The sequence below is a fragment of the Monodelphis domestica genome, chromosome 1 (assembly GCF_027887165.1).
Source record: "Monodelphis domestica isolate mMonDom1 chromosome 1, mMonDom1.pri, whole genome shotgun sequence".
Lineage (NCBI taxonomy): Eukaryota > Metazoa > Chordata > Mammalia > Didelphimorphia > Didelphidae > Monodelphis > Monodelphis domestica.
In genome coordinates this window covers 562,284,913-562,301,643 of record NC_077227.1, presented here as the reverse complement: position 1 = coordinate 562,301,643, position 16,731 = coordinate 562,284,913, and the positions used below count along the sequence as shown (strand labels likewise).

The following is a 16,731-nucleotide window of genomic DNA, read 5'->3' as shown; positions in this document are numbered from 1 at the left end:
AACAAAAAACTATCAAGATAGAAGTTTTGTGTGTCCTCCCAAATTATTAATTAGAGTTCTAGCTTACTGAATTTCATGTATTATCTAAACTAATCCATAGAATAAAAACTAGTGAATTTAGGATTAAAGGGACTGTGTTAATATGAATTATTATATAAATATATATTTATATAGTCTGGCATATATGTGTTTGCATAAATATTATATATATAAACATATATAGGGGGTTCCAGGTTAAAATTTGGCTTCAAACACTTCCCTGGCTATATGACCTTGAGCAAATTGCATAACCCTAATGCCTATCTTGCTTTTCTATCTTGGAACCTATATTTAGCATAGATTCTAAGACAGAAGGTAAAGGTTTGAAAATGTTTTACAAACCACTAAATCATATTTTAGACATCCAATGAGTTTCACAAATATTTCTGTTCTGTCTTAGAGAGAAACTTAAATATCATCTACTTTGAAACCCTCAGGCCATTTTTGTGAATTTTATGGAAAGAACTTTTATTTTCTAGGAGCTCTCCTGGGACTCAGATAGCTGTGTGTAAAGGCTATTGATAAAAAGAAAACAAAACAAAATATTTGAGTATTCAAGACATTCAGAGCATTCTTCAAAATATTTACTTCACAAAAGACTGGCAATTAAGATTTGTCCGCATGGGCCTTTTCAAACTGAATGTACTTTCCAGCAGTACATATTCTCCCAGAAGAGTTGCAGATGGATTCTAACTCCATGAAACTTATAAAGTTTTCATATAAATAAAAGTTTATTCTAATAATACTTCACTTACATAATACGGTCTTAGCTAAATTCAATGCATCTTTCTCCCATTAATCATGCAGTTTATACTAAGGTGTTATATTATCAGGGATACATGCCTTCATACACACATATTCTTTCAGTTTTCCTCCAATTAAAGTTTTCATAAATTATCGGGTTCTTTGGCAATAAAGAATACTTGTCCTTGCTATTTCTCATCAAATAGCATTTGTTGTTTTTCAGTCATTATAGTGATTTTTCTTCATAACCCCATTTGGGATTTTTTTCCCAAAGATACTAAAGTCATTTGCTGGAGTGGATTTCCTTCTCCAGATCATTTTTACCAATGAAGTAAGTGAAGTAAACAGGATTAAACAGTGTCTGAGGCTAGATTTCAACTGAGGTCTTCCTGATTCCAGACCTGGAATTCTATCCACTGTACCATCCAGCTGCCCCACTAGTAAAAATTAGCCCCAGAAATAGCATGTATAGATGCATGAATAAGGCCATGACACATCTCTGCTTAGAAACTTTATTGGCCATCAAGGAGAAGTGATTCTACTATGTCTGGCTTTCAAAGTCATCCACAGTTTGGCACCACTATATATATCCTTTCTGAATTCATGTTATTCACTTTTACACACAATTCCTTTCACTAAATTGTCCTAATATTTGCCCTTTTGAAAAAAAATGCTAAACTTTTCTTTCACCAAGACTCTGGGACACTATAGCCACGCAGTTTGTTTAATTATTACCTATCTTTTAACACCCAATTTGAATTTCTTCCTCTATGAAGCCTTCTCTCCTGGTTTGGGTTTTAAAAATATCTCCCTTTAGACTTAAGGCGGTATTTTGTTTTGTAACTAATTTATTTTAAAACAATTGTGCATAATAAATAGCATGAAGGGTTTTAATTTCCACTCAGTTTGCAAGTTCTAGGAATTAGAAACAATGTGATATCTTCATTTTCTGTAAACTGTTGATTTTCAGGCATTTTCAGTCCTGTTCAACTTTTCATGACCGCACTTGAGATTTTCTTGGTAAAGAAACTGGAATAGTTTTTTTTTTTTAATTTTCATTTTAGCTCATTTGATAGATAAAGAATCTGAGGCAAACAGGGTTAATGGACTTGCCCAGAGTCATACAGCTAGAAAGTGTCTCGGCCATATTTGAAATTGGGAAGACCAGTCTTCCTGACTTCACATCTAATATTTTGTCCACAGCACTATCTCACTTTTCCACCTATTTCCAAGGCCTAGTTTTCAAACCCCTAAAGTATACACTTGGCTAGGAATGACAGGTTAGAGAAGAAAATCTTGAATTTCTCTACCTGTATATAGTAAATAAACATCATACAAGTTGAAACCCTTTCCCTACTCCAACCCGCTTTAACCTATGTCTAAATGATACAGCAGATTCATAAGGCTGATGGCAAAAATGGAACAAGGAACCTCAGTGGGTTTTTGTTTCATTTCTTTAACACCTAAGCTTGATTGCTTTGCTGTCTTAGAAATCATAATGGTTTAGTTGAGAAAGGCAGGGTTTGATCAGCTTCTAGGTGTTGGGCTACAATTATGACATTCTTTGATGTGCTTCACACCTATGTACTTTGGTTGTGATTTGTGTCTTTGCTTAATAAAAAATGTATAGAACTCAAGCTGTTGACACAGTTGGCATCTGCTTTAGATTCATTTTTACTGACAGCAAGCTGCTGCTGGCAAACACTCAGCCTTTTTATCATCAGAAATCCACAGGCAGCCACTCCTGACATCATTTTGGAATCTACTCTAACTTTTTACCCCCCTATTAGATGTGTTCCAGTAAAATGGGTGAAGGATGATGGTGGGGGTTAAGAGTAAAGAGGGTGAATGATGAGTACCACAGGAGGTACAAAGACTTCTAATTATCATTTAAGGTAGTTCTAAAATTCATCTACAAGTCAGCATCATGACCAGAATAATGCCATTAACTTTCCATTTAAAGGCAAAAATTTGTTCCTTTTTGAGACTTACGAAATACATGTTGAAATGCCATTCTATGCTAAATTGGATAGGTATTCTTATTTCTTGAAGGTTTTCTTTTTTAAAGAAGAATACACACACGCTATTCTGGACTTGTTATCTTGGGTAATGATGAACAGTGAACAGAAATGATGAACAGAAAATAATAATCAAGTACACCAGAAATAACACTTCCTTTCAAATTAATAAGTGAGACCCTTTAAAATATAGAATCTTCTACTTAGAAGAGACAAATCCAAGCATTAATGAGAGATTATTTCATTAAATTAAATCCAAACATTATCAAAATGTGAAACACACAATTCCTTTTACTCTGGAAGATGAGTTCATTAATTACTGTGACAATTTATTAATTGACTGATTGAAAATTTAAAAAAAAACACTTTTGGCCAATGGACAGATAATGTGCTTCCCTGAACTAAATATGTTAAGAAACTAAGAAATTTAACATTCAAAGGAAGTAGGAGGGGGAAAGTTTCTTACATGTACCTACTAAGCTTTATAACATACACGGTAAATATAATGGAAGAAACTAAGATATTTAAGTGTTTAGATGTTTAGTAATATTTATAGTGGTATTTGTATTTGTAAATAAACAAAATCTCTCTACATTATCATCATTGGGATCAATTTTGAGACCATTTGTAAGATGACAAATGGTATTATAGTAAGTCCTTTTGGTCTTTCTAGCTTGGGAAAAGTGAAAGATGTATCTAGAGAAGACCAGATTCAATTTTATAATAGCTTTAGTTATAGTGCAATTTTAAAGTGTAAATGAGTGCAAGAATAGTTTGAAAGGCTTCAAAAACAGAAACAAGATGTGATCAGGGGAGATTATAGTTGATTTGAAAAGGATTCCTAGAAGAGATGCTTTTTCATTAGCTGACTCTTAAAGAAGATGATAGACAGATGGGAGAGAAAGAGTCAATGAATTATTGGTTAAAATATGGCAGGAAGAAAAGCAAAAATATTACAAATTGAAATGATAATGGCATAATCATAATCATCATTACAGCTTAGTTGTTTAGCACTTCTTTCTTAATTCTGAATTTTTTTCCTTTGATTATTTCGATTGTTTCCTTTGAAAATTTTTCCATTGGAATTCAATTTAGTTACTTGGGAAAGGTCTGAATCTTCCAAAATTTCTGTAGTCTCAGTTTGAGCTAATTGAAAACTTTAATATTTGTATAGTGGAATTTATGGAGGAATTATATTTTTCTCTGTCTGAGGTCAATATTAATATTGCTATTTCATTATATTAGAAATACTTTTCCAGAATTCTGTTAAGATATCTTCATTGGATACATCATAAAGTCTCATACAAATGTTTTATTTTTAGCAGATGATGCCTTCATTTGTGGTCATGTGTCACTTCAGTGAGTCATGACTTTTCAAAGATTTCAACTAATTTTCACAAGGGCACACTTTGTTTAGTTTTAAATCAATATTATAAAAATTGCTTAATAAATAATCCTTATTAATATAATTCTTAATATAGATTGTTACTTTTTGAAACTTTCCCTTTTACTAATAAAATTGCTTAGAATTCTCATATATTGCTTACATAAATTATTTTTATTTTTTCTTACCTCCTTTCACTGTAGTATTAAAATATAGTCTTTCAAATGTGATAGAACTAATACATTTTTTTCTTTTTAATGGTTTGATAGCCCATAACTAAAGTTAGTTTTCATTACTTTTTCTTATTTTCCAAAGTAACAGAAGTTTTGATATCCCTTAAGATTCTAGGATGTTTGATCTCTTCTATCAACTATCACCAAGAGGTAGCTTAGTTCATTTTAGAGTGTAGTGAATTTCAAGCTAGGAGGCCAGTCCAAGCTCTATCAAATACCTTCTGCATGATGGTGGGTGAATCACTATATCACTCTGAAGAGAAGCTTCTTCATTTGCCAAAAATATATTTATTTGCATTGTCTCACTCACAGGATTGCTATTAAAAGTGCTTTCTTGGGATTTTAGATATTATCCTAATATTGTTATAAATCATCATTGTTTGAGTAAAGTGATTTCTATATGGGAAAAGACAGCCAAATTCTTTAGATGCATTACCTAATTTCTGCATAATAGCAACCATATGAAGTAGTTACTATAGTTATCATCAGTTCTCTTCTACAGATGAAAAACAAAATAAAACAAAATAAAACTAAGGCTTTAGTAAAGTGATTTTGCCCATATCTAAATAGCTTGTAAGTATGATAGATAAAATTTGAACCTTTATATTCCCATCTATAAAGAAAACATTTTATCTTCTATGTAATTTTGATTCATCAAATTAAATAAATTGTTATTTTACATGAAAACTCAGAATGGCCTATTAATTAATTTCTGCAGTTTGGATTGAACTTGACCAGCTTCTTTTTTTCTGTAACTATCTTAATTTTTCCTAGTTCGAAACATTAAAACTTAAATCATGTACTCTCTCCATCATGTTGAAGTTATTATAATTTCCCTGTGAGAAAGTGATTAAGACCAGACACTTTAAACAATTGGTTTATGAAGGGGGGCTTAAAACTGAAGGCATCTTAGTATAATGCAGATTTATTCATTTACTCATTCACTTAATCATTTATGCAATGCTTGCCATATATACAACTCTACCTTGGGCTCTGGGGTAGATACAAAGATAGATAAAATTTGTTTCCTGACAACATGGAGCTCATGACCTAGTACAGGAGATACAACATATATATATATATGTATATATAAATGAATTTGTTTCTAGTAAAATATTTTGATATATGTGTATAATATGTTTATATTCATGTAGAACGTTGTGTTAGACACCTTTCAGTAAATGGTGTTTTTGTGTGACTGAGACAAGTTAATCATTTTTTTTGCATATAAATGCATAAAGTGTTATGGTACTTTTGTTCAGATAAGATCAAGTTGATAATATTCTATTCCATATAAGACAGGAAGAAACTGTGTTGTCCAACTATATTTTGCAATAGTTTAATAATAATAGTGTTCAATTTTGTCAAATGATAGCATTTCTCAAGGTCTTTAGAGTTAATATTAAAATAAACATGTTCTGCAATTAAAGATGGAGGCCTAGTGAATATAATTTGAAAAGTCCTGAACTTTACCAACCATTCAGTAAAAGTCAACAGGGTATAGGAAGAAAAGATTTAGGTGACAAACATAGACACATAATTTAGAAATTCACTAGAGGATTTTGGTAATTATTGATTTAAAGAAGTTTAGGTGATTCCATAAGACTATGACCCTAAAGGACAGACAACTTGAAAAATGCATGAAGAGAATAAAGTGAAGTAGGGTACATTTCAATCTACATTGACCCCATCAATTCCTTTTGTGGTAGCGGATAGCATCTTTAGTTAGGAGTCTTTTGGAATTGTCATTGATCATTGCATTATTTATAATAGTTAAGTTCATCATCAAATATTATTGCTGTTTCTGTTACAACTTTCTCCTGGGTCTACTTAACTTACTTTGTATCACTTTATATTAGTCTTTTTAGGGTTTTTGTGATAATCCTGTTCATCATTTTGTGACTAATCTTACTTCACACACACACACACATACATACACACACACAAACACACACACACCTCAAACACAAACTTAAATTGATTTTCAGGCCTCTGTCATGATGAATAGAAAGCTAAATGTGCATATTCAGATGAAAGGATCTATGAACAGGGAATAATCATCCTTTCAATGCTATGCACATGTGAAGATCATTGGTTTGTATTATAGCTGTAGGCCTTTGACTCTACTATATATGAAAAATATCCATTTTCATACATAGTCACACAAAATGCTTTTATAGTTGGAAAATCTTGTACCTCAGGACTATGTTCCCCAGAATTCCTTCTATATCTCCCAGCATCCCTTTCCCTGCATTCTCATGTTTGTATGGTTACATAATTGTTTATAACTTTTCTGAAACTTCTCTCTCTTTTTTTCCCTTGTGGCTTGAATTAGTTAAATTCCTTTTAAATCTAGTTTTTATTTTGATAAATCTTATAAATATAACATTTGTGTATTAATTTTAATTCTCACACACTTGAAAGAATGTTTATATACATATATATTATAACACCTATCTAAATTGCAAAGGGCTACCTTAAGTTTACAAATTTTAAGCTCATTTCCTAAATTTTTAAATGATGGCACTATGAGCGCTTCAAGATCTCAGATCAAAGGAATAGTACTATCAAAATTTATATTGTGTACATTTTGGTAATTAAAAAAAGCAATATTTTCCTTTTATTATTTCATGTCAAATAGGAAAAGCAATAAGGCAATATCATGAATGTGATATTTGCCTGTTTCTCACAGTTAGGAAACCTTGAACAGAAACCAATCATATTAAAGAAATATATTGTTATTGGCAAAACTTGGACTATTTCTTATTATTGTTTAAATAATTTTCTTAGTCTCTCCCCCTGTCTCTTTCAGAGGCAAGGGAGTAGAAAATTTCTTAGTAAGAGATTCTTAATTGGCAGGCTTCTGTGTAAGAGATCTGAAGATTCCATTACCTAGGAGGCAAAATAGGTATATAAGAGAAAGAGCAGGTGGAAGGGGGCTTTTACACTGGAATTTCCTATAGAGCAAGAACCAATCTGTTTTATCTGAGAAAAATTGGCAGTTGGACTAAGTGACAGTTGAAGTAGAAAGAACAGTATAAGGAGGTTGGAGTTTTTTTTTTAATGCTTATTGATTAGCTTAGGTAGGTAATTAGATGGTGAATAAATTCTTAGATAGAAAGTATAGGTATATAGGTCAGGCCTGGCCCCAGCAGAAGAACCTGCCCTCAAAACCAATTAGATTATGTATTTTTTTAGAAATTTTAGTTAGGATTGGGGTTTTAGGTATAGTTGTAAGATAGAATAATATTCTCACTTTCTCCCTCAGGTTTCCTATACAAACTTCTCCTCAAAATAAACTGTTTTGTATTTTACCAAACTGCTCTCCATATTTCTGTCAAATTCCTGCCTAAAATTTTACCCTTCACATAATCAAAAATGAATCTTGTTCTGATCTCTAGCTTAGCGTCTATGTATTGTAAGCCTGTTTTCTCAGCTATAAAATGGGTCTAATGATACTTGTAATTCCAATTTTTCAGGATTGTTTTGAGGGAAATATTTTTTAGATTTAAATTAGCACATATGCATGAACTATTCATACAATCAGGCAATATTGAGAAAGGACATATGTGATATTTTGAAGCATAAGAGCTGAATTAGAATAATAGCTCTAGTACTTAACAGATATATGGCTTTAGGAAAATAACAATTTTTATAAAGCTTAATTCCCTCATGAGTTATGAAGAAATTACCTTGCAAATATCACAGTATTATAAGAGAGGGGTTAAGTCTTTGTTGTTATCAATTGAATTATTAATATAAGTAGCAAATACCTGGCCTAACTTCCTCAAAATATTTTTGTGAGGGCCAAAAATTGACCTCTATCCCTTTTTTCAACCTATTGAATTTTTACTCACACTTTTAAAATCAATTCACATTAATTATATACTATATTTTCTTTTAAAACACCTATATATGTGTTTCCTCCCTTAGATCTCACAGAACACCTCAAATTCTTCTAATATGTATTAAATAAACTATTTTCATGCTTGAGTTTCTTTAATACTGTTCATTTACATGTTACAAATTCCTACAAAACTACAAATTTTATTTGACAACTAAGTGGTACTGTGAATGGAGAGCAAAGAATCTACTGTCAGAAAATATGAGTTCAAATTTAGCCTCAGACCTTTATTAGTTGTGGAATAGTGAACAAGTTACTTTTTAGGATAAAGGTTTATCAATTCTTGTTCTGAGGTACTCACAAATAAGTAGTTAACAAATAACCATTAAACATCCCTATGTTTATAATAATAATTTCTGTGATTAAGTATTGTTGCTGACTACCAGATATTGCATTAGACTTCATTGTGAGATGTCTTTCCTTTGAAATCTCTAGAGCAGTCTCCCCATGTCAACTAGTACCCCACTGCTTTCTTGTGGTTCCATAAGAATGATAATTGAAGTACATGTGGTAGTCTTATGATAGTTTTCATTTTAGGAAATTTCTTGTTACTAATCACGAATTTGAGTCGATGTGTAGTTTAAGAGCTATTGCCTAATAGTAAGATTCAAAAGAAATGTGTATAACTTGGAGTACTGTGGAGATGCTACTTTGATAATTTCTTATTTTTTCCTACCAATGGTCATATCTTATCAATTTTGGTAATTTTAAATTAACATTTAATTCATGACATGGAATTAATACAAGAAACAACTTAGATAAATTTATCTAAGGCGTTGGCGGAATTAATTACTCTCAGATATGTATTGATAAAATTTAACTGATTTAACTTAGGTATTAAACTCAGTAGTTTCTAAAGGAGTGCATATATTAAATTTTGGCCCCTGTAAATTTAATTGTACTGGGAAAAGTCCAATTGCCTTAGCCTAGTTATGTCTCTGCTCATTTTTTTATTATTGGTTCAATTAATTAATTGTCATCCATCTAAGATCTTCTTTCATATTATTTATATATGACAAATATATTCTAATATGATGATTAAGTGTGATGACTGGCCATAGATTTGGGCTTATCCAATTTTGACCCAATAATTGGAGAGATCATCATTTATTTGTTGTAACTTTTCTTATTATAGAATATAAATGTCTTTGTGGAAATTTAATTCTTTAATGCAATGCTATCAGTAAAATATAAGGAATTTATTTTCCCATTTTAAGTTAGGTATGTATTACTAATGGATTGTTTCACAGTCCTCTAAAAGTCAGTGTTCTTTTTCTCTACAGCCCTGGATATATATATACATATATATACATACACAAATATACAACTTAGTAACAGACATAATTCTCATATGCACCCTATTTCTGACAAAAACAAAGGATTTTTTTTGGAAATAATTTGGAAATAGCAATACCTATGTAGATATACATATATACATATATATAAACATTTTCCATGTCCACACAATTCAGTTTCCCTATCTAATATGAAGTTAATGCAATGCAACAGATGTTATTGGCATTCACAGTTATTGCTTGCCCTAAGGACAGCTATAAAATATGAAAATTGTGTATGGAGGCCTTAGGTATCTCCAGGTTCTCAGTTCTAGCTATACCTTTTTGCCATTTTTGACTCCTCCCCTTCATTCCTCATGCTTCCAACATCTCATTAAGCTCTCACTTTGTTATAAATCAATCTGTCAAGAAATGGCCTGGAATTCATCCATGCTAACATATAGGAGACTGACAAAAAAACAAACAAACAAAATCAACATGATCTAAAGCTAAAGGAATGAAATGCCTTTACCCATTTCTGTGGAATTTCAGGCATCCTTATTTAACTAAGGAAGTTGAGGTAGGGGGAATACAAGAGTCTGCTTAGTATCTTCTAAATCTCATCATATATTGGGGAGTCAGTTGGTCTACCAACAAGTACAAAACAGTAAAAATCTAGCTCTATCCAATGATCACATAATAAATAAAAATAAAAAATCTTAAATGTACCACAGAAAAAGTTAAACTGTGAACAAAACAAACCACCAAGACAGTTGGTAGATATTTCATCCTGAACTGAAGAACAACAGGTTGAAAGCTAAGAACATTCAGCAAACAGATACAGTATGTTTTAAGGAAAATTTTCATAAGTGAGAGCAAGAATTAGGTAATTCTGTACTATATCTCTACTTCACAGAAGGACAGATTGCTCTGACAGTAGCATTTAGATTGATCTGCCAACATTATTGAGGAGTGTGGAAAAGGAGAAGAAGAGAACTAGGAGTCAGATAGGGTAGAGCTAATAATGTAAAGGAAGATGAATAGAGAGATAAGAGAGGCATGGCAGATGGAGCTGAAACAGCTGAAGCTGAAATTGTAGTTCTTAACAATGTGACTAAATTCCAGAGTGAAAAATGAAAATGTCAATTTGACTGAAGATTTTTTTTTAAAGGACAAATATTCACAAGAGAGTTGGAATGGGGGAAAAGGACTGCAGAGATTCAAGGAACAACATGTAGTCCTACTTTAGTGCCAGATGAACATGAATAACACTAAGGGAGTCCAAATATTTGTACCAGGAGTCCGTGAGGTATCTATTTGATGTAAGAGAAAAGTAAAGAAAGAAGAGAGATAAACAGTTGATTTTAGCAAACTTCACTCTACCAGTGCCATGACATAAAATATTACTAGTGTCAAAGAATTCTATTATCAGAAACCTTAATCTTCAAAATTGTATTCAATCAAAATTTTATCTGGTTTGTCTAGTTTTTTCCTGTATTTTCTGCTTATTTTGAGTATAAAATCAATCTTTAACTCTCAGAGATTTTTTTAATGTAGCTTAACTATGCCAGTGGCACTGATGATATTGGTTATTTTTTCCTATAGTAATATCATGATTAATATCTCAAATGGTAATTTTTAATCTATTTTCAATTTATAAGAAGCAATATATGTGTATATATCTACATATATATCAGAATTGAACTTGTGTTCAAGCTCTATATCTAACATATATTATCAGCCAATGAGCATTCATTAGCATCTGTATAAACAAAGTGGCCATCAGCATTGATGGAAGGGCTTTCCTCATATGGGAGCTTCCTACCCCTCTGAAGTTACAAGTACAGTTCTTATTCCCTATTTGGAATATTAAAAACAAGAAGCCTTGTCTAGACCACTGGATATGGAATTAGAGGCTCTGGCTTTTAATGTTGAGTGTACTTAAAAAAAACTGTGATATAATACCACAAATAAAAATGTTTAACTTCTGTGGGCCTCAGTTTCCTCTCAGTAAAGTAAGATATTTGAATAATAAGAATTCTGAGGTTCCTTCAAGGAAAAAAAAACCTATAATCTTTGGTGCATAGAAGTTACTGATAATGTGATTTTCCATTTAATATTTACTTTATACTTACAAATTATGAAAAGAAGTGACATGAAGATAACAAAGACATTTATAATTAGAAAAAATAATAAAGAGGACCAATCATATACCAAAAGTAAAGGATAAAGATAGGCAGTCTAAATTCTGTACTAATACCAAAGAAAAAGCCTCTAAAACATTGAATTAATTTTTAATTAAGGATTTAAAAAATAATGTAGAGAAAAATTAACCAGGGTGCTAACTATAGGCAAATTGACATCTGTATAGATATAGAGTGTAAATACTCACACAAGTGAGCTCCATGGATCCATGGAAAACAAATGGCAGGGGATGGGAAGTGTAAAAATGTTCATCTGGACAAGGAGTTTTAAGTATTAAATAATTTTATGCTAATCATATTTAATTAGCATGTGATTGTTTTATATGCATTTAAATATGTGTGGTAACATAGACATGTAAATTTACTCACACATGCGCATAAACTGGGAGAATACTACTGGTTAAATTTCATGATTAATGATAGGCATGTTAAATCCTGTGCTCAGGGTTTTATATTTAATATCCCAAATATTCCTTACAACAGTTGGGGGGGTAGTAATATTTATTTATACATTTTGGACACTAAATTAATATTTACTAGTTGGACAAATGAATATGTTTGTTAGTATCTGTTTGATGTCTTTGTTTTCTAGCAGAACTATTTGCCAATTGATAATTTTTTTCCTTTCCTGACAACATGCATGATTTATTGCTATTGACTTGCATATTCTAAATGAGTTCAGTTTGGAAGATCAATAACATGACTTCATAAAAAAAATATGTCTATTGCTTCTTCCCCCCACCATTCATTGTATTTGCAGATAACAAATCATTTATCCCAATTTAAAAGTTTGTTTGTATCTCATAATGGGGGAAAAAAAACCAACCTCCTTTTAAAGTGATTACCATTACTGATATTTTATGTAATTCTAGTACTCTGCCTCCTTATACCTTGATCTTTTTATGTGTTCCTAAATGTTATAAAATAAATATCTGAAAGTAAATTAGCAGTTATATCAACTCTTATAGTGTCAGGTACTGAGTAACTATTTAGTAAATGTTAGTGATAATGATGAGTATTTTCTCTTGAGGGAATTAAGAAGGCATATTGACCCCAAAAGAAAATATTAATCTAAAAGAATCTGATTAACATTTACTTGAGTTAAAAAATTGCCTTCTCTAGAAGCTTTCATATAGCTAAAGAGTTTAAATTTAGAAATATTTCAAATAAATTTGTACAATACTGCATCTTCATATATATCTATATAGATATGGAGTCAATATCAGGAAGTCTCGGACTTCTGTCTTTTCCTATATATTGGTTGTGTGACCCTGCAAAAGTCATTTTACTTATTCCAAACAAGATTCTAAGCCAATAAATGACAGATCAACATTGTTAAGATAAGTTTCCTCCCTGTAAGTTGCATTTATCAATTAAAAGGAATTACAAATCTGAGAAAGTGAGAGAGGAGTTAGAGGAGAAGGAAAAGGAGGAAGAGATGGAAAAAGAGGAGGAGCAGCAGCAGTAGAAAGGAGGGAAGGAAGGAAGGAAGGAAGGAAGGAAGGAAGGAAGGAAGGAAGGAAGGAAGGAAGGAAGGAAGGAAGGAAGGAAGGAAGGAAGGAAGGAAGGAAGGGAGGGAGGGAGGGAGGGAGGGAGAAAGGAAGGAAGGAAGGAAAGAAGGAAGGAAGAATAGCACTTCTGGTATAGGGTATGAAGAATCTCTTTCAAGGATGCTTTCTGTCTTTGATGTCTACTTGCACCTCCCCCATTCCCAGCTCTCCCCTGAGCTCCAAGACTGTAGAATATACACCACTGCCACCACCACCCCCTGGAAAAATTCCAGGAGTTCAGCTAAAGCAGTTTGAGGGCAACCAACAGTCTACAATCCCATTAATGAGATTGGGTGGTGTATACCCCAGGCACAGGAATACTTCTTTCCCCTGATAGAAAGGACAGAGGAGAAAAATGTGTTCCTATTTTGCCATGAAGAACATTGAAACAAGCACTGGGCTTGATCAGACATGAAAGATGTCAAGGTCCTCCACTGAGTCTCAGGTCCTAACAAGAGTCCTTGATTTTTCTCTTGCCCCTGGACTTCAGAAGAGACTGAAGCCTTTTTCTAACTCTGCCCCAGTTAAATTCAATTCACCTATGAGTCAAAAAATAACAAATAGTGATGTAATTTTGGTTCTTTGAGTACAACGGACAGCAACCAACCAACATAGGCATGCATTGTGTGTGTGTGTGTGTGTTTTATCATATCAATAGTTATAGCTAGCTTGCTAGCTAATCTAGTGTGCACACCAACACAGATTTGTTGGTAGAGCCAAAGTGTTCCTGTATTTTAGACATAGATGGTTCATTTTAAAAAGTGACCATTTTAATTCTTCAGAGATCAGTGTGTTTTTGTTTTGCTGAAATAAATACACATATCAAACACTGAAATTACTGATTCCTAATATCTACAAATAAATCTAATCAACTTTATACACTATTTTGATTGATGGCAGTAAACTATTCATTTCTTTAGAAAAACTTAATTTTTCTGAATTTTTGACCTCACAGAGAAAATTTCAAAGAAAATTAAAGTTTCCTCTCAACCAACAAAAAGGATTTTTCATATAGACATATCAAAAAGGCATGTTCTAGAAACTGTACCAAATATGTGTTTTGACATTTTATTATCCAGAGAACATATGTGCCTATGATCACTAGACTAGATTATGGTGATTTATACTGAAGAGTAAATTGGGGTGGGGAGTGTTCATTTTAATTTAACTTTTGAAGGTTTCTTTCCTGGAAATAAAGTTACAGAGGACAAAATTTAGACTATCATGAAGAAGCATGTAGGAGGTAGTTTTAAACTCTAAATTAAGAGAAACTTTATAAAAAAACTTTGTTACTGTTGTTTATTAGTTTTCCACTGTTTGTGATCATATAATGGGGTTTTCTAGGCAACTCGAGTAGTTTGTCATTGTCTTCTCCTTTTAAGTGACTTTCCCAGAATCACAGTTAATGCCATTAATGTCTGAGGTCAAATTTGAACTTAGATCTTCCTTACTACAGGCCCAATATCTGAGTTACCTATCTGCATGTTCTAATAATTAAGAAATTTGGAAAAAAAAGAATGAACTTCCCATGAGACTTTAACTTCACTAGGAATATCCAGGAACATTTTTTTAAATCCCCACTAAACACTTAGAATTATTGGAAAGTAGCTTTCTATTTGTTACAGAAAATTTTACTGGGTATCCTTTGTCTTCCTTTCAATTTGAATTTCATGATTCTATTATATCTATTATTCAATTCTATTCTATACTAATGCCACTGAATTGTAAACTTTGTCATCAGTGATAATTCAGTAGAGGCCATAATAGTGAGTATCATCATTCACCCTAACTAGATTGCTAAGTAATGGAAAAATGGATGTGGTCCTGCAGGATCTGGGTTTATATGCCAATTAAGTTATTTACTTGTGAATTTGAGTAATATATTTTCTTTCTCCCCTCTAAGAACCTTTTTTATGAATTCGGATGGGTTGAGGGTTTGAGAAGATGATTATCAAGTGTTATACCAGCTCTAAATTCTGTGGTCTAAATTTTCAATGAATTAACATTATGAGGCAACATATTCAGTGGCAATAACTAAATAACTCATAACTAACATTGAATAAAACCAAAAATGTGGGTTAAAAATTAATAAGCAGAAAGGAACAGAATGGATTAAAATTGGGAAAATGTATGGTCATTACTTCAACCTTAAATTGATAAATGACAAAACCACATCATTTTCACACTGGTATTCTTCTGGTGATTCTGTATGTCTATCAATTAAAAATAAAACAAAAAACTCTGTAATTTCCAAAGAAACACAATGGTCAGGAGATTAATAGTATAAGGGAACTAATGAGATATAAGATAGTGACAAATAGATTCCAACATATTTATCCCAAAATTATTTCTACATAATGTACAGCTAATAAAATATAAATTGAAAATTTAAGTGATGATATTCTTAAGATTATATTAGAACAAAGAAAAAACAATAAAAATGCAGACAAAATGCTATACAAGTGGATCTCTTCCCTCCCGTCCCCAAAAAACCACAAAGAATAAATATCCTTCAATGAATTGAGAAGATGTTGTTTGTGGAATAATAGAAATAAAAGGAGAAGAATTAAATTTGATAAAAATGTGTAAGTAGACTATGATCTCTACCACTAGAGTGAACATTGATTGGATCATTAATCCAGAGAAGTATTGATAAATGAAGTTATTTATATGCATGTTATTTCACTACACTTAGCTTTTCTTCACCTTGAGGGAAGGGGCTATGTTCAGACTAATTTCTTTTTTATTTAACTTCAAGTTGTTTAGTTTGCCTAGATGGTAAAACATAGGGAAGATAGTGTTACAAAATAATATTTGAAATATAAGATAGCCCTAAATTGTTGAGGCCCTTCACAGCTAGACAAAAATCTTGTAGTTTAATCTTCAGGAAATGGAACACAAAATTCAAATGCCTTCACATTGAAACTAAACTTTTAGTTGAGTGTTACAAAACTGGGAATTAATAAAATTAATTTTTCATTGAAACTGTTTTTATTATGTTGACAAAAATCACATTTTTCTCTCAAAGTATTTGCTCCTAAACACTAGGATATTTTTTCTCAAAGGAAAAAAAACAAGCATATCTTTACATTAAGGTAATTTTTGTAGCTGTTGAAATGGGAAGCAGTTAATGTTCTACTTGTTAAATTCTAAATTGAAACCTTTCAATTTATGGAAAATTACTGAAGATTTGCTTACTTTCTGCAGTTTTGAATCAGTGGACTTTTATGTAGCTTCAAAGTAAAAAGACCTTCATCATAGCATGTTCAAAATTAAGCCCTACCCCCAGATCTGGGAATCTCAATTTTTTACTTTAGATAACACTACTATCAACAAAGCCAGCATTCAACACAACTCCAAGAGACTCATGATAAAAATGAC

The 16,731-nt window shown here is 31.7% G+C and overlaps 1 protein-coding gene across 2 annotated transcripts in view; it reads left to right on the top strand.

Annotated features, from left to right (window-relative positions):
- CSMD1 (CUB and Sushi multiple domains 1) overlaps positions 1-16,731 on the top strand; it is a 2,624,761-nt gene that overhangs the window by 849,101 nt on the left and 1,758,929 nt on the right. The gene's annotated exons all lie outside the window — the stretch shown is intronic.